The sequence below is a fragment of the Neofelis nebulosa genome, chromosome 2, assembly GCF_028018385.1.
Source record: "Neofelis nebulosa isolate mNeoNeb1 chromosome 2, mNeoNeb1.pri, whole genome shotgun sequence".
NCBI classification, from domain to species: domain Eukaryota; kingdom Metazoa; phylum Chordata; class Mammalia; order Carnivora; family Felidae; genus Neofelis; species Neofelis nebulosa.
In genome coordinates this window covers 154,181,560-154,205,119 of record NC_080783.1, presented here as the reverse complement: position 1 = coordinate 154,205,119, position 23,560 = coordinate 154,181,560, and the positions used below count along the sequence as shown (strand labels likewise).

At 36.1% G+C, this 23,560-nt stretch overlaps 1 non-coding gene across 1 annotated transcript; it reads right to left on the bottom strand.

The window, feature by feature from the left end:
* Positions 1-2,799: 2,799 nt before the first annotated feature.
* Positions 2,800-2,946, bottom strand: LOC131505727 (U12 minor spliceosomal RNA). The gene has a single exon (XR_009258519.1). It is a non-coding gene; the product is annotated as a U12 minor spliceosomal RNA (small nuclear RNA).
* Positions 2,947-23,560: the final 20,614 nt, after the last annotated feature.

Genomic DNA, 23,560 nt, shown 5'->3' with positions numbered 1-23,560 from the left:
GGCTTGATCCCTGCTCTGTGAGAAGGAGATGCCTTTTGTACACAGCTAGCCAAGATTCAAGGGCTGTACCTCTGGCCAAGACAAAGAGCTTTTACTCTGGGTGAAATTAAAGGAGACTCCAGCTGTGGCCTCACTAGTACTCAAACGTCAAGTTCTCTGCTCCCAACCCTATCACCACATACCATTTGCTTAAATGAATAAGTGGCGTTTCTGGTGAGGCTGGAAAGTCTTTAGAAAAATGCAGAGTGGAAGCGCTTTATAAATATGAGTTACAGCATTTGAATTAGAATTCTGCTTGGTATAATTTTTTTTTCAGCTTGTCACTCACTGCAAAGGCAGTTTTTTTTAAAACAAAGCTGTCAATTTGTTTTATCTTATATGTATTTAATTTTTTGATTCTCAAACAGGGAAAACATGAAACAGAAAATCTCACATGTAACCAAGCTGAAACAAGAAAGACAATTACTTTTCCCTAATGAAATGTTCTATTTCCTTGGTTTGCTGTTTCATTAATTTCCCAACTTCATTTTATGCTGATCTAGATTTTAGTAGTTTTCCCCAAACACAACTTGCGCAAAAGATGTTTGGATTAATTCAAAAAATTATTGCATGTCTATGGTGTGAGACGCTCTTTCTTATGAGCTGGGTAATAGTAAATGGCAATCCAGATTTCTCCTGTGACAGGACTTTGACTTTAGAGCTGGGGTGAGGACAGATTAAGACAGACTAACTAATAAAAGTTAAATATAATGATAGTTATGATGAAGAAAATGAAAAGATTTATGCAACAGGGGATGACTAGGTGGCATATAACATGCAGAGAGCCCCCTCTGAAGAGATAAGATTTGAGCTAAGAACTTACTGATGAAAAAGATGAAGCAATACATGTGAATTTGGGAGGGACACTCTGCTACTAGAGTGAATGACAAGGACAAGCCCAAGAAAGGGACCAGTTTGATGTGTTCCGGGATTGGAAAGAAAGTCATTGTAATGGGAGCATAATGAATAAAGGTAAGAGTGATAAGAAATGAGGAAGGACAATATCTGGGGGTGAAATTAATCACCATATTCTAGTATTATAAGGTAAGTTCCATTGTGTTTTTAGTTGGAAGCCACTGGAGAATTTTCAGCTGAGGAGTAATGTGATATAATATATACTTGTAAGAGATTGTTTTGGTTGCTGAGTGTAGACTGTATTTTGGGCCAGGGTGATAGAGTAGGAGAGAGTGAAAGCAGGGAATCATTTAGAACAGCACAATAGCTTGTAGCCTGGATCCCCTTCTAGATCTCTTGGGTCTTTCCATTAAAAAAAAAAAAAAAAAAGACATTGTCCAAACTCTATGTTCTTTCACTTTTCTTCTTGGCCTTTGACTTGAGTCCATAATTTGTGGGCCCCTTATTTCTTGGTCTCTTTTTCTCTTTGCCTAAGATATGTCATGAAGTCACTTTTGTTTCCTACATTCAGGCTCCTCCTCTGACTCTCTGTGCAGAGGAATGGACAGAATTCTCTTTCCAGTAAAGCCACCAGAACATGTAATTGCACTCAGAGTTCAGAGTTGCCATCCTGATATCTAAATGATGACAGTATTGAAATAAGCTGCCCACTATTTCCCAGAAGTTGCTAAATATTCGTAAGCATATCTATGATCCAGTAGTCTTAGATAATAGGTAGATCTATTTCATTTTTGCCTCTTGTTAGCTTAGCCATCTTAAATTCTTAAACTAGAGTTGATGAGAAAACCCACTTCATGAGCATGGAAATTCCTTAATCTCTGAAAAAGCCAAAAATCCAAAAATTTCTTTTGATTCCCTCCCATACCCCAAGTTATTGGCTGCTGGGAGCTGAGTAACATTAAGAGGATTAGAAACATGCATGGTCTTCTGTTTAATTTTCTGTCCTTACCATATATGTCAGTCTAATTTCTGGAACATCACTTTTGTTGTCAGCTTTTAATCTTTCTGAGGTGGAAGACTTAGAGGTTTGGCTTCAGTTAGTAACTTCTCTGGTTATTAAATGTGCTCTAAATGCAGTGGCTCATCTTATATGTGTTCCTTAATGTCATTTCTGACTGGGTGTTTTAGTTTCCCACTTTGGTCGAGCCATGTTGAGGGTTAACTCTCATAGAACTATTTATGAAGAAAAGTCTCTGGATTTATTAAACAGAAGGAGTTATTTCTCATTGCTGGGAGGCATTGGGTGATTTTCATAATTCCTTTCTTCCAAATCCTTATCATTGTGATTTGTGTTTTCAAGGGATGGGGGTTCACAACAGAAATGATGTCGTGGTGGTTTGGACCGAAAGAGCCATAAATAGAAAGAATATTGCCATGTTTTCTAACAGATGCTCTCTCTGGCTCAGAGCTTGAATCTATCAAATTATTGAAAGGAGCATTCGTAACATCATGTCTCAGGGAAGAATAGAAAAAAAAAAAAAGAAAAGAAAAAGAAAATCTTCAGGCTATCTTTCTGAACTATTTTGTGTCTTTAGAATTAAATAATACATTTGAATGGGCCAATGCCAATAATGGTAAAATTTAAAAGATGTGTTGAGATTTGCTTGGGCCACTGTCATATTAGTCTTCTTCCTTTCTTGAGACAACTACTTTATTCTTGAGATTGAGTCCAGATCATCAAACACTCACTTTGTTTTAATTTTAGCTACAGGCAATTCAGTTCATGTCAGCCTATATGTAACAGATGTAAACTTTGCATGTTTTGTTTTGTTTTCGTTGTTTTTTTCCTTCTCAGTCTCATGGATTACCTTCATACCAGTCTACTCTTTCAGTTTTAAAGGGGGACAGGCTGATCATGACTCCCAGTCATCCCCCGAAGTAGGTGGGTCACCTTAGGGGAAAACTACCTGCTCAAAAATTCATCTCACATTACCAGTGAAGATTTGGGCACCTCCCCCATCATTATTTTCCTTACTCATAAGTTTAAAGCATTAAACTTTTTCAGGGTCTACTACTCAGCAGCCCACATCATTTTGTTCATACCTGTTTCTTGACCAAATCTTAATTCTAGTAAAACCTGTGGCTTCTGTGGCTTAAGATGTAGAATTTAATGCAAATACAGTCATGGGGTAACTGTGAATTATATTATGTATGAATGAAATAGTTCTCCATTTTCCAAACTAATTAATGCAGTGGAAAATCCTGGATGCTGTCTGTGGACATGGGATCAATTTGCTTCTATCGATCATTACTTCTACTTCAGTCTATGTCTTACTGCAAATGACCTTTGAGAAAGAAAATCAGTGTCTGTAATTTATCAAATGTAAGTTCTTCTAAAACAATGAGCCAGTATAGCTAAAATTGTGGTGTGTTAATAAATGGCTCTAAAATCTCAGTGTCTTCAAATAATAAAAGCTTCTTTCTTGCTCATGCTACATGGTCATTGGAAGCAGGTAAGAGATACCTTGCTCATTACACTCAATACGGAAACAGGGTAAGTGAGAAGCCACCGTTTCTGGCATTGCCAATTTCTGAGCCAAAGTAAAAAGAACTCTGCCAGGGAGCAATTAAGATGTGCTAGCCCAGAAATGACACATTTACTACTGATTGGTTAGAAGTAGTCATAGAGAGGCGCCTGGGTGGCTCAGTCAGTTAGGCATCTGACTTCGGCTCAGGTCATGATCTCACAGCTTGTGAGTTCAAACCCCAAATCGGGCTCTGTGCTGACAGCTCGGAGCCTGGAGCCTGCTTCGGATTCTGTGTCTCCCTCTCTCTCTCTGCCCCTCCCCTGCTCACACTCTGTCTCTCTCTCTCTCTCTCTCAAAAAATAAACATTAAAAAAAGAAGAAGAAGAAGAAGTAGTCATAGACCAGGGAACAGCGGGGAAGGGAGCTGTGTGCCAATGACAGTAAATACAATTCTACATGTGTCCTAAAGGAAGAGGAACCAGAAATATTTTTATTAAAACCTTTATGATTGCCCTAGCACTCCATGACTGGCTTTCTGTAAGACTTTTGTAGACTGCTTCATTGAGCTTCAAATACATGGCTTCTTTCCAGCAACTTTGCCTGAGGGATCAGTCCTTGAGGGAAAGCTAGATGACAAATGCCTGCTGAGCCAAGGAAAGAGAGAGAAGATCATGGCATTCACCTTTCTGCCTTGGATTCTGATTAGTTAGAAAATACAGGCTCATGTTGGTATTAATGTCCTTCCTGACACTTGCACAAAAGCAATCCCATGACTGACTCACCCCAGCACATTTCCTAATGCTGGTAGAGACAAAGCATTTAGTGGCACTGTCTCTGATACCTCCTGGGGGAAAACCAACTTTATCTGCCATTTTCCTGGCATCTTTGGACTTCTGCTTCTCTGTGAAATACTTCCACACCAGAAACTCAAAAAACTACTATAAATCATTCACTTGCCAGGTGGATCAGATTGAAAACAAGTTCTTTGCCTTCACTTTGCTCGAGGGAATTCCTTGGTCCACCCCAAGCATTCTGTTCACCGTCTCAGATTTCAAAAAGAAAATGTTAACTATAATCTCAAATTCACTGTCTATTAGGCAGAAATGTCTACCTTCACCTGGCAACATCGAACTGTGCTATAGTTCAGACTCTTACCAAGGTATAAACCTGTGCTATTTAAAATTACCAAGAACTCAGCTAAACGTTTTCCTTTCTGACTTTCTCCCTCCCTCCCTCCCTTCTTTCCTTCCTTCTTTCCTTCCTTTCTTTCTTCTCTCTTTCTTCTTTCTCTTCCTCTTTCTTTCTTTCTTTCTTTCTTTCTTTCTTTCTTTCTTTCTTTCTTTCTTTCTTTCTTTTCTTCTTTCTTTTTTACCAGCTCTGTTGAGATATAACTTACATATAATAATAAACTACACATATTTAAAATATACATTTCAATATTTCGATGTGTTTTGACTTCTATAAACACCAGTGAAACCATCTACACAATCAGAAAAAAACATATCATATCCATCACCCCCAAAAGTTTTCTGGTGCCCCTTTTTTACCTTTCCTCTGACTCTCCTTTTCTCTATACTCTTTCTTTTGTCTGACTTCTTTTACTCAGCATAATTATTTTGAGATTTATCTGTGTCATTATGTGTATTGGTGGTTGATTCTTTTTTCTTGCTGAGTAGTATTCCATTACATGGTTTATGCATTCATCTGTTGATGAATACTTGGATTGTTTCTAGTTTCTTTAATATTACTAATAGATCTTCTATGGCAATTTGTATATAACCTTTGTATGAATATATGCTTTCATTTCTCTTGGGTAAATACCTCTGATTGGAATGATGGTATCACATGGTAGATATATATTTATTTTTTTAGAAAAATACAAAACTATTTTTCCAAAGTGGTTATACCATGCCATATTCTCAAAAGCACTGAATGAGAGTTCAACTATCTATACTTGGTCACCCAACACATGATATTATCAGTCTTGCCCATTTTAATACATGTTTTCTGATATTTCCATATGATTTTGGTTTGCATTTCCCTAATGACTAATGATGTTGCACATCTTTCTATATGCTTCTTTGCTACCCATACTTCAATTTTCATGAAATATCTGTTCAAATTCTTTGCCCATTTTTTATTTGAGCTTTTTGTTTTTCTTATTATTAAGACAATTGTTCCCAAAATTGTTAGTTTTGAAATTATTACAAACTATAATTAAACAACACTTTGAGGAAGTACACAAAGATGCAGTGGTCTACAACCATTTGCGAGTAATTTGTTAATCCAATGCTCCATTGTCTCCTACTGCCCCAACGTGTATTTTCTATAAGCAGGAGATTTCCTTATATAAACATAATATAACCATCAAATTCAGGAAATTAACATTATATATTATTTCCATTTAACAGTCAAACACCAGTCAAGTTTTGCCAATTTTTCCAAAAAATTGTTCCAATTTTTGCCGATTGTTCACAAAGCATAAAAATCCAGTTCAGAATCACACATAGAAACTTTTTAGTTACCTTCAGTCTGCGACATTTCTTTACTATTACTTAGATTTTTGGACTTTGACACTTTTAAAGATTGCAGGTCAGTTATTTTGTAGAATGTCCTTTAATTTAGGTTTAAATTCTGGTTATATATTTTTGACAGGGATATCCAGAAGTGATGGTGAATTCTTCTCATTGGATACTATTAGTTTTTAAAGACAACTTTATTGAGGTATAATTAAAAGGCAGTTAACTGCTCATAGTATACAATTTGAAAAGATTCGACCTATATGTATACTGTTACTACAATCCAGATAATGAACACATCAATAGCTCTCCCAAAAGTAGCTTGAAGACTTTATCTCTCTCTATAGCCCTTCTCCTCCCTCCCCAGACAACAACTGATCTGCTGTCACTATATAGATTAGTTTATATATTTTAGAATTTTATTTAAATTTTATTTAAATGCACTATATTTTTGCCTGGCTTCTTCCACTTGGCATAATTATTTTGAGATGCATCCATGTTGTAGCATGTATCAATATTTATTCCTTATTTTTAAGAAGTATTCTATTGCATGGTATACCACAGTTGTTGGCACTTGTTAATGGACACTTGGGTTGTTTCCAGCTTTTGCCTATTACAAATAAAGCTGCTATGAACATTCATGCACATGTCTTTGTGTGGACATATGTTTTTATTTCTCTTGGGAAAATACTTTGGCATGTAATAGCTCGATCATATGGTAGGTGTATGTTTAATTCTTTAAGAAATTGCCAAATATTTTTCCAAAGCGGTTTATGCTTTAACCACCAGCAAAGTGTTTGAATGCTTTTTACATCCATCAGCATTTAATCAGAAATCCACTTTGTCCACTTCCTCGTCAGCACTTGATGAGGCCAGACTTTTTAATTTTAGCCATTCTAAAATCTGTGCAGTGGTATCTCATTGTGGTTTCACTTTGCCTTTCCCAAATAACTAATAATATTTAGAGTTTTTTCATGTCCCTATTTACCATTCATATATCATGAGCTTTTAATGGATTGCTCAAAATATGCTTGTTAGCAAAATTTCAATGCTATATTCATAATGAAAATCTGTGGCTCTGTCACAATTTCTTATCTTTTTTGAGGGAAGGTGGGTCAGGACCTCTGTGTTTTCTGTTTCTACTCATCAATATTTGCCTCTTTATTAAATAGTTGAATACCTGGTACACCCTTCTCTTTGACACCTTCAAAAGTACAGATATACAAACATAGAAGGACCTGGGTGTTCCCCTCAAAGTATTTTTCTGGTTGTTACTGCTTAGTTCTGTTTGTTTGTTTGTTTGTTTGTTTGTTTACTTTGGTACAGAAGCTTACTGATTGAGGGCAGACTATGGTTCACAAACATACAGAAGTAATGACGTTTTCCATGTTGACTTTCCATTTGTTGGCATTCTTTCTCAAATAGCAGGGTTTTTGTTTGTTTGTTTTTGTATTATTTTGTTTTATCTTTTAGTTAGAGATTTTTAATTTCCTCAGAGATACTGAATTTCATGCTAGGTGCAAAGAAGTTATTCTAGGAATAAAATAATTAATGTTCTATGTACTTTGGGATACAAATAATAACATCTTAAATACAAACAATCCCATTTCCTCTTTCTCCTTTGCACATTAGCTCAATTCAATCCCAGTCATCCCTTGGAGTTAGAAATCATGTGACTTGAGTTCTAACCAACTGAACAGGAAGAGACATAACATGTGTCACCTCCAGATCTGGCTCATTCAAACCCATCCACATGATCCTCAACATTCTTTCCCCTTTTTGTGACCAGTGTTGAAGATAACAGATCAACAGGATGGAATGACACTGGGTACGAGAATCACCATTTGGAGAACAACACATGGACCAGGAACATTAGTTTGATAGATGATGTGGATAATTTCCATTGTTCTAAGCCACTGAAACTTAGAAATTTGCCTGTTACAGCAACTAGCATCACTCTTACCAATAAAGAAGTCAGTAGGTCAGGATAGGTCAATACTAAGGTTTCTATATTTTTCTACTGGCATTTCTTCCTCCTTGTTTGGACTTCAGGCTTCTAGCCCTTGATGGAGTACTGAAGCCCACTGAGACAACAGTGCTTGGAGTTTAATTGAAAGGCATAAGTACCGTGCAACAGTCCTTTTAATCAAGATGTTAAAAGGAAACTTTATTAAACTGTGATTGAATATATAAAATTAAGATGTAATGCATTTTAAATATATTAGCTCAAATGATAAAATATTAAATTAAGATTTAATATATTAAATTAAACACAGATTAAACTAGATTGAAAAAATACTTTAAAAAATCTCAAATACACCCGAGGAATTATTAACCATTTTATTTAAAAGTGAAAGTCTAGCAAGTACTAGAGTCATAAAAGAGGGACTATTGAGGGGAACCTAGCCACATTGGGTATACAGCAGTTGCTGCACTAAGTAAATGAGATTATCAAAGATTGAAGCAGAAATTTGGTTTTGGGTTAAAACGTAGGAGAATAAGAGCATGTTGAATCTACCAGATCCCATGAGTTCTCAGTGGCAGTGCCGACCCTGATGGTGAACACATGGCTCATCTATTTAGAGCTGTTATCTTTTCCCATGTCCAATATAAAAGCTTCTTGAAATGATTTTGTTGTTTGTACTTCTATATTTTCATGAGACAGGCTAGATCTTTGCAGATACTGACCCTTGGATCTAGCAGCCTTTCATAGGGAAGGAAAAATAGAGCAAAGTATCTCAAACCAAAAAAAGTGTCAAATGAAAAAGCGAAAAGAAATAACCTGACTCCATTTTTCATGTTTAATCCTGAAAATAAATGAATTCAAACATACCTTTATATTGAACTTAGTAAGTGCCAGTACAGAACACTTTTTAAGTAAATGTTTCATCCAATTTTTACAATGATTCTATAAGGAAAGTATTTTTTTATAATTGTACATATGTAGAAATTACAAATAGGACAAATAAGACATTTTCCAGGGATGAAACAGTTAGAAATCAATGTAACTACACTCAAGAGTTTATCTATTTTCCCCCAAATCCCATGATCTGGATTGATGGCTGGATGATATCCATAAAGGAAGTCAGGCAGTTTCCCAGACAAGTCACTATGCTTAGTCACAAGGAATTAAAGTAAAGTACAGATGATAATGATAATAATAAATAATAATTATAGCAGCTATCATTTATTAGGCACTTAATGACTTGAGACACAATGATAAATACTTTGCTTATAATAATGCGTTTGATCATCTGAACAACTTGTGAAATGAGCACTGTCAATACCTCCATTTTAGAGATCAGAAGCCTGAGATTTAGAACTTAAGAAATGTGCCCCAGGCCACAAAGTTTTGAAGATACAAAGCTGGGATCAAACTCAGAGTTGCTTCCTCTCCCACTCCTCCTGGTCAAGCACTCTCCATTGACGTGCTTGGTGTATGTGGATGGATTGAGATGAGAGAATGAGAACTGTAGAGCTCCGTGGTTTCTACTCTAAACCTGTTCAGCTGGCTCTTTACTGAGTCTTCTAACCTATGAGTAAAAATAGACTGATGTCCATATGGGAGCATTATCAGGTTGACATGAACTTCTTACCTTAATGTGAAAAAAACAATGGAAATACATCTGGGTGGTGTGATAACTGCCAGACAGGTGACTAAAGTCTGTTTTTATTTAATTTCTTCACTCACTTCAGTCCACTCTTCAACCCACTATAATCTGACTTCAGTCTGTCACCTCACCCAAGCTTACCAATGACAACTCATTATTAAATCTCAGTGGCTCTTTTGTAGACCTCTCTGCTTTGGGCTATATTTCACACAGTCAACCACTTTCATCTATCTTCTCGATACTCTTTTCTGAATATTGACTTCTGAAATGCTAATTTTTCTGGTTTTCCTCCACTTCTCTGTTCCATTTAACACATTTCATCCTTTTCATTTCTATCTCAACCTAGTCACTTGATTTCAAATGCTTCTGCATTTGATGCAGATGCTTCTGCACTTCATTATATCCCTGAGCAATTCAATCTCCTACCACTGGTGCTGTCTGTACTAATGACAGCACGTTTCCTTTCTGCTGTGTCCTATTTCAGTCAAAGGTATAACCTTCTAGATACTCTTTCTTTTGGGTGAGCTCATCTGTGTTCATGTTTCCAAATCTATATCCAGTTACTATCTCTATCCTGACCTCCAGAGCTGGATTTCCATCTCCTTCTATCTCAATAAATCTGGACACCAAATCTAGATATCAAACACAATGTACTCCAAACTGATCTCATCCTAGCTAAGCAGTGATTAAGAACATGTTTTCTGCAGAAAAAGACAAATATCACATGATTACACTCATATGTGAAATTTAAGAAACACAACAGAAATATAGGGGAAAGGAAGGAAAAATAAGATAAAAACAGAGAGGGTGGCAAACCATAAGAGACTCTAAAATGCAGAGAATAGATGGGGGGTTGCTAGAGGGGAGGTCCATGGGGGGGTGGGCTAAATGGGTGATGGGCATTAAGGAGTGCACTTGGAATGAGCACTAGGTATTATATGTAAGTGTTGAATCACTTGGTTCTACTCCTGAAACCAATGTTACACTGCATTTAAATAATGTGAATTAAAATAAATTTAATGCTTTAACCTCTTTTTTTTTTTTTTTCCCTTCCCCTCCCCCATGGGTTTCTGTTACGTTTCTCAGGATCCACATAAGAGTGAAACCATATGGTATCTGTCTTTCTCTGTATGGCTTATTTCACTTAGCATCACACTCTCCAGTTCCATCCACGTTGCTACAAAAGGCCATATTTCATTCTTTCTCATTGCCACGTAGTATTCCATTGTGTATATAAACCACAATTTCTTTATCCATTCATCAGTTGATGGACATTTAAGCCATACAGAGAAAGACAGATACCATATGGTTTCACTCTTATGTGGATCCTGAGAAACGTAACAGAAACCCATGGGGGAGGGGAAGGGAAAAAAAAAAAAAAAAAAAAGAGGTTAGAGTGGGAGAGAGCCAAAGCATAAGAGACTGTTAAAAACTGAGAACAAACTGAGGGTTGATGGGGGGTGGGAGGGAGGGCAGGGTGGGTGATGGGTATTGAGGAGGGCACCTTTTGGGATGAGCACTGGGTGTTGTATGGAAACCAATTTGACAGTAAATTTCATATATTAAAAAATAAATAAATAAATAAATAAATAAATAAATAAATAAATAAAAAATAAAAAAAATAAATTTAATAATAAAAAAAAAGAAGATAGTCCCTGGAGCCCAATTCTTTCACTTACTAGCTGTAACTTTGGGCGTTATTTAATGTCTCTCTGTCTCTTAGCCTTATTCTGTAAAGTAGGGATGATTATAGTACCTTCGCCATACTGTGACATGACTAGTCCTAGTCTGGCCAGGTCTTTTTTTGTTGTTTCATTTCCCTGAATCTACTGATGTCCACTCGTGTCCTCTGTCAGCTGCCTCTGAATGTTCACTGCTCTGGGTCAGAGTGGACACACCCAGAATCAAAGCTCCCCATATCTATGTTCACCTTATCAACCACCAACTTTAAGGATGAAGATGAATCAGTTAGATTTCTCTGGGTCCAGTAAGTGCTTTTCCTAATTTGTTACTCAAGATCCTCATAAAATGTTAGAACTTAGGAAGTTTATTTATTTACTTTATTTTATTTTTTTGGTGCAAGTGAAGCAAAATGTCCGCTGTCACTGCCTGTTACATGAGAATGGCTTCACATTGGGCTTTAATGGATCTGTGACAGAATACAGCCTCTAGATCATAAAAAAACATTCTTCCTATTTTCCTGGAAAGACCAGGTTCAAAAAAGTTCAAAGCTACGTGCTAAACACACGTACATCCACATGCACACACACACACACACACACACACACACACCTGCGTACTTTCCTTCTCAAGGTGAATCAGTGAGTCACTGAGTTTATACTACTTTCTGTACAAAACTAACAAACTTGCCACCCACCCTAATGTGCAATTTAATCTTTTACACTTGATAAAGTGAGTCTGTGTTTCTACTGATCACTCACTGTGCTTATAATACTTTCTTATTCATTTGATACTTTTCTGTTTATACTTCAAAATCCCTTCTAAAATTCCACTTTAACAGTGTCTTTCATTAACACATAGGAAGAATTATGGTAGTTTGCAAATACTAATACTAATACTACTAATAATATACTTAAAAGTAATATCATGTCTTGTGTGCCTCATATGAACCAAGTCCTTAAAACAAGCTTATTAAGTAGTATCTGTGTTACGGGTAAGGAAATAGACATTCAGTGAGACTGAGTAACTTGTGCAAGAAACAATATGTACAAAACCAAAATTTGGCCCAGTCTTTTTCTCCCATTAGCTGACATGTCCCCTCTCACCACCACACTTGACCTAATGAGAATTTCCATCCTTGTCCATCTACCTATGTATTATGTATTATATATTATGTAACCTCAAGAACAAGCATAATTTTACTTATATTTTTCCAATACAATATGTATTATATAAAAAGATTTTCAAAATATTTTCTGAATGAATGAGTCAACCAAATAGTGACCAAATCACACGTTTGTACTAAACATGTACCGACACTAAAGAGTTAATGACATGGAAATAGAAAAAAATTAGAAAACATGGTCTCAGTTTCAAGTAGCTTACAAAATTCCAATATAGAAGCAATATGGAATGGTATAAAGACATAAGAACAGGCTTTTAGTACATTCAAATTTGTAATTTTGACTTTGCCAATACCAAGATTGGGAAAGTCATAAAATTTCTGTTACATTACTTCACAGCTTCTCAAAAGCCAAAAGGTTACTTTATGTAATCAGAAAGCTGACTTTCCACCATAACAATCTGTCACTATCCTCTAAGAAAGTCAATCTTTGATAGCACAGTTCATATGTGTAAATCAGTGGTATTTAGGAAAAAAAATGGTTTAAAGTATTTGCATATTACAACAGATTCCACTTCAGAAAGCACAGGTTTGTGAATCTGTTAAAATTTTGTTCAAGTTTTTATTTAAATTCAGTTAGTTAACATACAGTGTAATATTAGTTTCAGGTGTATAGTTTAGTGATGCCTCACTTACATACAACACTCGGTGCTCATAAATTTTTGAACGGATATGAATAGTAGAAGAGTTGCTCTAAGCATATTACTTTTGTTATTTTATTTCATCTCGAACTCTGGGTTTCAAATTCCTCACCTATGTAATGGGTATTCTATAAAGGTATAAAAAGTCCTAATCAAGAATGGACACATAGTAATACGAGGCATAGAGCATTTTCCTTTCCCTTTCTGCCTCTAATAATTTCTCTTGAGATCTCCAGACATTTAATATCTTGTCCATTGAATCCCTCTACATATAGAAATAATCTTCAAAACATATTTAACAATTAATAGAGCACCAGACTGACCAGTCAAAAAAGGGTTCTGTTTCATCCATAGGAAGCTCTAAACAACTGACAAAGCCTAGGCAAATGTGTTCTGGTAGATAAGTAGACCTGGCCCAGATTATTTGAGCTTCACAGTCAGAAGTGCACCAACCTGCCTTTTTCCATGTGGATTTATCTACTTACTGCATTCCGAGTCAGTTGTGGCATTGTGGCCACAATTTCAGAATTTCAGAAACCCCAATTTTAGAATTTCAGAAACCCCAATTTCAAGTTTTAGCATTGCCCATGGTTCTGACCCTTTCTTCAACATCAACTTTTAATATGTTTATCTTCTTTAAACTTTTTTTTTTTTGATAAAGAAAATGGGAAAAATGCTTCCAACCAAGGTAAACTAGTCAAACCATGATAATGCTTCTTCCAACCATGGTAAACTAGCCAACCATGATAAACTAGTCAAACATTTATCAAGTGCTTATATTTATCATATACTTAAGTTATATAAGATATCATAAAATTGACCACTAGCAGATATGGGAATAAGTGGCAGAAAGAACCTTAAAACCGGTAGCTTGATTCCAATAGAGTAAAGTAGGTAATGTTAGCATCTACAAATCAAGATAGAGATGCAATTTATGGAATATGCAAATTTATGTCAATGTCCAATAAAGTTTAAGTGCAGATTACTCAAGTTTTGACCAACAGCTCCAAGATTGAAGTATTGAGTTGTTAAGAGAAAAGCTTTTTAGCAATGTCATTGTCAAGAAGGGTCTTAAACGTAGTAGAACATAATCCTCTTGATTGGAGTTTGTATATGGACTGTCCCTTAGCTTTTAGTGTTATCCCACAAAATATTGTGTCACAAATATTTAGAACAATTTATCCAGGATATTTTTGTCCTATTTCTCCACCTAATCATGTAAGAACTCAGGGTATTGTTAAAGAAGTTACCAAAAGACCATTCTTGGTTATGACACAAAGACATTTCATTCACGTTTCTTGAGTAGATAGAAGAAATTAGCCACTAGTTGATCATAACCTGGCAGAAAAGTGCTAAGTATACAAAAACCATTTAAGAACAGAGGGAAAAAAACCTTATTAATGAAATGTCACAAAATATCATGGTTCATTAGTCCTAACTTCTCAATGCCTACTGAGCTAAGTATAGACTTTTAAATAGTAAAATCACTCCTTTTATGCATACATTTTAAAAAATACCAAAAATCTTAAAGATCAAATTTACTAAATATAATAATAATTTTTGAGAAAGTAATTTTAAAATCTAAAAGATCCTTACTTGAAGATGACAATGTACAAAATATCTGAATTCAACCAAATTAATTATTATGAAGCAGCTTTAAGCTTTAATTTTAATTCTTGGATTTACCGAACTCAAGAAAGTATTTAGCAACCTGTTTATGTGTTATGTATGTTGTAATTAAAGCTTTAAATGTATTCATAAGCACACTTATAAAAATTATAGTGGCATGTGTTTAGAATTTTTGATTTTTTTAACCTTGCAGTTACAAGAAAAGTTTTTTAAAAGCTGTGGAAAGTACCATGTCTTTATATCTTCATTTTATTCTTCATTCCTTTGTGATTATTTAAGTAAGGATATCCTGGTTGGTGATACTGAGATTTTGTTTTATTGCACAAGCTTCCAATAGATGAGACTGTCCTCACTCCTTAGGTTTAGGTGTCATGCTCTTGAACTGATCTTTTAGAATTCTGAGATTGCCATTACAATGAAATAAAAGGGTGGGAATTGTGTGTGAAACTATCCAGGTCTAGTGACCAACATCATTTTCTTATGTTTGCTCAGAAACAATAAGGGGGAGATAAATTATTAGATTCCCTTACTTGCGATTTCTCTCACTAGCATTTTTGTGTAAAACTTATCTGAAGTGGAATAAAATAAATAGTCCTCTAGCTACAAAATCAAAATAAAATGTTGTTGATTTACAAAAATTGTTTTGAGATATACTCCAACAATATTATTTTCATTTTAATATATATTTGTGAACTAAAATATATCGAGAATAATAGTATTTCCCTTGAGGATCTCTCTGCATCTACTTTTCATCATTATATACATATAATGTATATAATGTATACCTTTACATTATATACATATAATGATGAAAAGTATATATATATATATATATATGTATGTGTATGTGTATATATATATATATGTATGTGTATGTGTATATATATATATATATATATATATATATATATATTGGACAATCCTGCTTATAAGGAGAGCATTTGCTTATAAATGTTATAATTTAAAATTTTAAGTCATGTCTATATCTCTTCTTATACCATATAAATATACATGTATTTGTATACTAACATTACAGTTCACTAGTTGCACACTTAGCTATGATAGTTTTGTTTAAAACAACATAAAATCATATATTCAGAAGTTAGGCCTGGAGTTCTATATCTCAATGTACAACTTATATAGTAGAAATCCAACTTTTTATTTGGTTTTAATAGGAGAGCTAGTTATATGGTTGACAGTACAGCATTTGCTTAGCAACAAAACTTGCTTCCATTTCATTTTAGAAGGCCTGCTCTAGTTTAAGCATTATATATGTATTTTGGCTGAATAAAAAGTTGTCACAGATCTGTGACTTCAAATTGTAACAGTTCTTGCAAAAGTTGGCTGTCTGAGCTCAGACCACTGTATCAGATAGTGTAGATATCATTAAAACAGTTCCTTTATGTTATATTCAGATGAAAATCTTACTACTATCTGAATATAAGAACTGTAGTCTTTAGGGAAAGTCAAGAGAGTTTTCAGGAAGAGAGCCTCCTGAAATTCAGGTTTAGCTCAGGTGGTAACATAGGTTATCTAAATGGGTAGACCAAACAATGAGTTATTAATTCAAAAATCAGACATCAATGGTCTGAAAAACTGATGTTTACCAAGAAATCCCCATGGACAGGCTGGCATTAGTAGAAGCTCAATAAATATTTGTTGAATAAATAGGCAAATAAATACTCAAGGTCAGATCAGGTAATGTTTGACTCATACAGGATGTTTGTCCCTGCTGTCTTCATACTGTCACTGTTGGAAAAACCCAGTACCTAGAGATGGAGGGTGTAGCAAGGAAGAGGGAGACCATAGGCTCACAAAGCTCCTGACTGTGCAAAGGCATAAGTGCTGAAATTACCAGATTTTTATGTGCATCTTTAATATAAAACACTGGGGTTTCTTTTTCTTTCTTTCTTTCTTTCTTTCTTTCTTTCTTTCTTTCTTTCTTTCTTCTTTGTAAAAGCAAAAGGAAGTTGTTCAAAATTCTCAATTGAATTCTGTGCAACAAAGACAAAAAAGTGATTGTGGAAGTCTGATGTAAAGTAGAGGATTGTAGGACAAACATTGCCGACTGTTGTTTTGCCCCTGGGAAGTTAGATATTTATCAGTGGGACCAAGGAAAGAAAGAAAGAAAGAAAGAAAGAAAGAAAGAAAGAAAGAAAGAAAGAGGGAGGGAGGGAGGGAGGGAGGGAGGGAGGAAGGAAGGAAAGAAAGAAGGAAGGAAGGAAGGAAAGAAAGGGGGAAAGGGAAAAAAAAGTAGAGACATCTTACATAACTTTGAATAACAAGCTTAAAGGCAGACAGAAATAGAAGTAAAATGAAAAATAATCACATTTTTTGAAAATAACAGGAATTTTCTCACCATTGGGAATTTGGTGTGGAGTTGAATGATGAATAGGACAATAGGTTAGAAAGTGAGTTTGAAGGAAAGTGAAAATAGAAAGAATGGGAAATATTTGTTAACATATAAATTTGGTGCACCAAGTTTATGCAAATACAAAAAAAAAATGTACTGCCAGTTGAGTCTTCTTTTTTGAGTTCAAGACTTCACACTTATTACAGAATGAAAAAGTGCATATTTTGATTATTGAAGCTGAAAAACAAAATCACATAAAAATAGTTCTCAAACGCTGTAAAATAAAACTATGCAAGAGTTCAAAACCCCACGTTAAAGAGAGGAATGTATCCAGTTAAAACTGTAGGGGGAACTGAGGTGAGAAAATAATTACTCAAATTGAAGTCAATCCAGAATACGAGGCTGGAACAGGAGCCATGTGGAGCACATCACGTGGCGTTTGGAGAAAACAGACACAAGCTTTTGTGTGGGATCATGGAGTCATGCACACGTGCACAAGTACCTGGGAAGGCCAACACTGTGTGATTCCAACAAGGAGGTCATTCTGCAGTCTACTACATTTTGACTCAGAAACTAAATGACAGACTATTACAGTCCCAAACCCCCCTCAGTAACTAAAAGAAAGTCATCCGATAGTGACTGGCACTCATAAAATGAAGTGACTAGACCCTTTTTGAGAGATCAGATTTTCTTATTGACTATCAAGACAAACCCAAGCTTATTTCTCTTTGAACAATCAGGCATACTGCATGAGGTTAAAAAAAGGATTAAAATAAATTGTTTTCAAAAGAGTAGATTCTTTTTCCTATTTTGTATTATTAGATACTTCAGTAAAAATGAGATATTTTATAAAATAAGGTTTATATGTATTTTTCAGACGAGATCAGGCGCGTTCAGGGTGGTATGGCCGTAGACTACATGTATTTTTCAAAATGTCAACATGTTTAGCAATTTTATGAAGTTTGGCAAAAACTTTGTAATTCATCTTCAGTTTACCGAGAGATGGGCTGTGATGCATGTGGTCCACTTCTAATGGTCTCATTATAAAATCAAATCTATTAAGTCTCTTTAACATAAGACATGGAAAAAAAGCTAGGGGTTTTAACGTCAGGCACCCTGAGCTTGCATTCTAGCTTTGCCAATCACAGACGTGAAGTTGAACTTCTTTGACTTCCAGTTCCTTCATTAAGAGTATTGAAATAATAATATTTAGCTCCATAGAATTATTTTGAAAATGAGCCAGCTTGTGGTAGGTGCTACATTCACTATAATGCTGTATGGTGTACTTAATGGGTAAATTATTATTGGCAAGCACTGGGCTAGCTGGTAGGAACAAAAAAATGAAAATACCTAACTTCCTTGCCGTTGAGAAGCTCACTCTCTAGTGAAAAAAACACACAGACGGGCAGTTCTGACACAGTTTAATAAATACACTAACACAGCCCTAGTTCTTAGGAGGACATGGATTCTATAGAAAAAGGAAATTCCCAAAAACTTTGTCCCGCCATAGAATATTCTACTTTTCCAACTTTCTTGTCTAAAGCATTGCAGTGATCATAGTGGCAGTGAGGCTGTAAATGTCAAGTAAGCTATAGCAAATCCCAACTCCTTTGGAGATATGAGAACATGGAAAGTCTCCATTCCCAAGAAGCTGTGAGATCATGTCTGATTTAAGTCCCAATCCTAAACAAAGCGGGACTCATGCTGGGTTTCATGTGCAGAGTTTCATGTCCAATCCCTGTAACGAGGTGATAAGGCCTGTGTCACAGTTAGTCGGTAGCAGGCGATGCAATTAACAGGATTGCACTAACCTGGAGATGCGCCAAGCTGGCAAAAGAAGGATTAGAAAGTAAATGAAGTGAACAACCATGAACCAGCAAATAGGGCTTAATGGACAGTACAAGTCAGTGAGGCAAAAATGGGCCAATTTGCTCTCATTGATTTTCACTGCCCATTGAGCCGCATTCCTCTTTTGCTTTCTAATGCATTTATCTTGGCCTAGGCAAGTTCTCTGGCTGTCATCCTGGGGACAGTTCCATTGACCGCGACAACTCCATGAGTGGACCAAAGTACAATCTGACCCACAGAGCCCTCTCTCAGGCATCCTGATGGGATGTTCTGATGGCTAGGAGAGTCAGAGAAAGAAATTCCAATAGGTCTTATGCCCAGGAAGTCACTGAGGAGACTTTTATCAGAAGAATGGAAGTAAATATTACAAAGTTTCATTCAACTTGTGTGTTCCACCTTATTTTTAAATAATTCATCAAGGCAAAGGACAACACTCTACCCTGCTGTTCTCCACTAGTTTTAAATCATCTCCAGTGGAAGTGCCAAATGACTTCTGCTATCCAGAATAAAGAAACCTGATGACCATTTGTTGTTCACTAGCTATTATGAGAGGAAAGCCATGCAGCCACTTAAACTCTAAGAATAGGAAGATTGAGTCAGCTAGGCTAGGATACAAAGCAATATTTCCACCTGGAATAAGCCCTTCTTCTCTGCCTCTTTTCTACTCTTTTCTCACCTCCTCTTGTTTCCTGGCCTGTCTGCCTCTCTCTACATACATATATTTTTCTTGTTTGGCTATATCTGCCCTCTGTCTTCTTTTTCTTACCTACGGGATGCTTTCTTTTTTCTTACTTTCCCTATGCCCCAAAAGTAAATGCACTGCCTGTTACATCAAAAGCCAGTCAGGAAAATTCACATTTGTCCACTGCATTATCCAACAAGTTGTGTTCCAGATAATTGCTCCCTAGCCCTACCATTTGTGCATAATTTTAGAATGAAGTGGCGTCTGAGATTTTGAAATTCCATCAGTTGCTTTTGGGGAAAAATCTTTATCCAGTTTCATGTGAAACTGCACACCTTGCCATGATCCTGAGCCCAACTTCATATCATTAAAAGAAACTCAGATTTGCAGAAAATATTTATCGATCCATAAGAGAAAGATTTTATTGAGTTAAGAAGTAATAGACCATGTGTACAGAGAATTACGTTTGATATTTACCACAGTATGAACCTCCTTATGAAAGGGGCCACAGTGATACCTTCAGCAATTCAGAGTCCATCATTACAAAGAACAGAAGGAAAGTCTTTTGTCCCCAATGCTGCACGAGGAAGCCTCTGAGATTTCCCTGGCTGTGCTGGAAGCTTAGACCCTACTCAGCTCAGGAGGGCTAATGAGACTCCGACCTGACAAGGAATGGCTGCAGGCCTGAAAAAGACTTTTTTTTTTCTCCCCGAGCTAATTAACAGGTATTTTCCATGAGTCCAGTAAAATAAGAATTTATTTCTCTAGTTGCCCTTGTAAACAATACCTCATTCAATTATTTGGCAGTAGGGCACACGTACCAAGAAATGATCGGGGATAGCTGGTGAGTCCACTCGCTCGGCCCCAAATATGTGATTCCTTTTTTGCTGTTGTTTTGTTTTAAACTGTTAATAAACTAGCAAGAAAACGAGAGGGTTGGGGGTAAGTCTCAGATGTCACAGGTCATACTGGTTTTGGTTATCAGTTCTCTCCTCACCCAGGCCCTGCTCCCCAATGGACCATTTCCCCCTTGCTTCCATCAAGTAGTTTTGCATTCCTTAGATGAAACCTGGGGATTACGCGGCCAGCTGGGATAGTACTTTCCTGGAGCTGCTGCTGCTGCTGCTACTGCAGCCAGTAGAAGAGATACTGGGGGCATTTGATATTCCAGAAAGTGTTAACTGCAGCTGCTAAGCAGCAGAAGAAAAACCAAGTCTTAGTCTAAGTTATGCATTGCGTGACACGTGCATTTGATGTTTCTTCATATGTTTCCAAAGCAGCATGTGCAACATATCACACTCAAACTGTCACCATCTGAAACAGAACAGCACACAGGCAAAACGTTCCAGCAAGTCTATTGCATGCATGCGTTCCACCTGAAGCACCTGGAAATAACTAAACTTCCAAACATAGGTTGAGTTTTCTTTAACAGAGTAGGAAGCTTCTGTGTTGAAATGAATTTAATTTTAGATGGACTAATTTATCCTAATACGGGCCATCTGAATAGTTCATCCTCCCTGTGGATCACTCCTAATATTCTCAGAATTGATCTTCATTACTTTATTTCCTCCCTACCTCCTATCCATTCTATCAGATTTTTTTTCCCCTAAAATGTACAGTTGTTTTTTTTCCATATCACTCCTCTACTTAAAAACCATCAATGGTTTCCTTGATGCCAAAAATAAAGCTCACATGCCTTAGCTTGACATTTCAAGTTCTTTACCATCTGGCCTCAACTTGCCTATGGCTTCTGCCTCGTCTCCTAGTCAAATTGGTCTAATCACTGTTACTCCCATCATCATATTTCCACAGCCCCAAATGAAATCTCCTCTGAATTTTCTGGGTATTAATTCTCTTCCTTTTGCTTGAAATGACCACTTTCCTTCTCCCTCTCCCCTTAACCCTCTATCTTTATTGTGTCCACCTTCCAAATTCTACTTGCTCTGGAAGAATTTTTCTGCAACTGCATATTTCTTACAGACAGTGGACTGAGAAGTGTGGCGCTAGAGTGGAAAATAAAGTCTAGAAACCAGGAAAAAGGACAAGGGTTTTAGTTCCAGCACTAACACATAACAATAGCATGACCTTGATTGAGTCACTCAACCCTCTGGTTCTCTGTCTCCTTATTCAAAAAGTGGGTTTAATAATAACTGCCTTCCATAAGCCAACTGCAAAATCATATAAGATCATTCTGAAAAAGTACTCTGAAAATACTGAAATATTCTTTGAATGTAACATAGGATCACAATTTTTTTCTAAACAACCAGCATTTTCTGTGAACTTATGCCACACAATGTTCTGCCTAACCTATAACAACATTATGGTTGGTATTATTATTTACAAATAATAAAACAGAAATGCTAAATGACTTGTCCAAGTTAACATGAGGGGTGAGAAGAAGAACTAGGATTCAAACCAAGATAACTAGTCACCAGAGCTTGTTTTCATCACACTACATTTTATTGCTTTTTATGCAACCTTGTAATCAATTATTAGCATGCATTAATTAGTCTTATGAACTCCTTGAGGCCAATGACCACAGCTTATCTTCCATATGACTTTCATACTTGGTGTTCCCTGTGCCTAGAATGCTGGCCACATGGGTCACATGGCTCACTTCCTCATCTCCTTCATCTTTGCTCAGATGACAACTTCTCAATGAGGACTTCTCTGACCACCATATTTAGAATTTTAACCCTCCAGCCTTTCCTATGCACCTCATCCTGTTTATTTTCTCCCTATCACTTATCATTTTCCACCTACATATTTTATATATTTCTACGTTTTTATTATCTTGTTCCGATAGAATGTAAGCTCCATGAAGGCAGGGATTTTTGTTTTTTTATTTACTACTGTGTTCCCCACTGCCTAGAACAGTGCCTGAAACATATTAGCTGCTCAAGAAATATTTGCCATCTTTATAGGATAAGCTTCTATCTTCTGTAAAGATTTTGTCCATCATAATGGCAAATTATCCATGTTGATCACAGGATAAAATCTAAATCCCTAACGAGGAGCCCCAGGTCATTTTAGGAAAGTGTCTCCACCTGCATGTCTACTTTCACCTCTTATCAGTCCTCATGTCAGAGGCTAAAGAGTGTGGTAGCTACAGCACATGCCCTGGAGGCAAGTTACCTGAGTGTGAATCTCCGTCTCATCACCAACCCTGGACACATTACTTAATTTCTTTTAAGCCTCAAGTTCCCCGTTAGTAAAATGGGGGCAGTAATATTAACTAGTTCCTAGAGTTGTAATGGAGAGAAATTAGACCATCCACACAAAGCAAACTGCCCAGCGCAAAGTAGGTTTTGGCATATAATTATCCATTTCAGTTTATAATCTAATTATATGCCTTTCCCCAACCTCTCCAACTCATGCATTTATGTCTCTGAACATCAGATTCTTCTGTGTAAAACACTTTTCCCTAACTTACCCAGTTGGCAAATTCCTACATACCTTTCCGACCTCAACTCAAACACTGCTTTCTCCGAGAAATCCCCCCTGACTTTGCAATTTAGACTAAGGAATTAGTTCTCTGAAGTTTCAACTTTATATTATACATATTTCAACTTTGGCAACGTTATGCTCAATCGGTTTGTTCAAATATCTGTCTCCCTATTGCATTATAAATACCTTCAAGGCTGAAAACTTAAATTTAATTTGTGTATAACCAGTACCTATCACTCAATAAAGATGTAATGACTACATGAATTAATGACTTGAGTTTGCGTTTATTTTTAAGTGAGATTCAATCCTGGAAATATATCTATTTGTACCCTATTTTAAGATTAAATGATTTTTAGATTTTTGGTATAAAATTCTTTCAGTATTCTTTGTTAAGAGGAAACATTTTTCCCCCATCCTGATGCTTTCTTCCATGTGAAGGAAGCTCTACTTGTGCGGGTTCCTGTCCTTTCCATTTTCTTATTCAATTCTCTTCACACGTGAATTCTTAATCAGATAGAAAAGTTTGGAATGAAAACTGGTCTTGC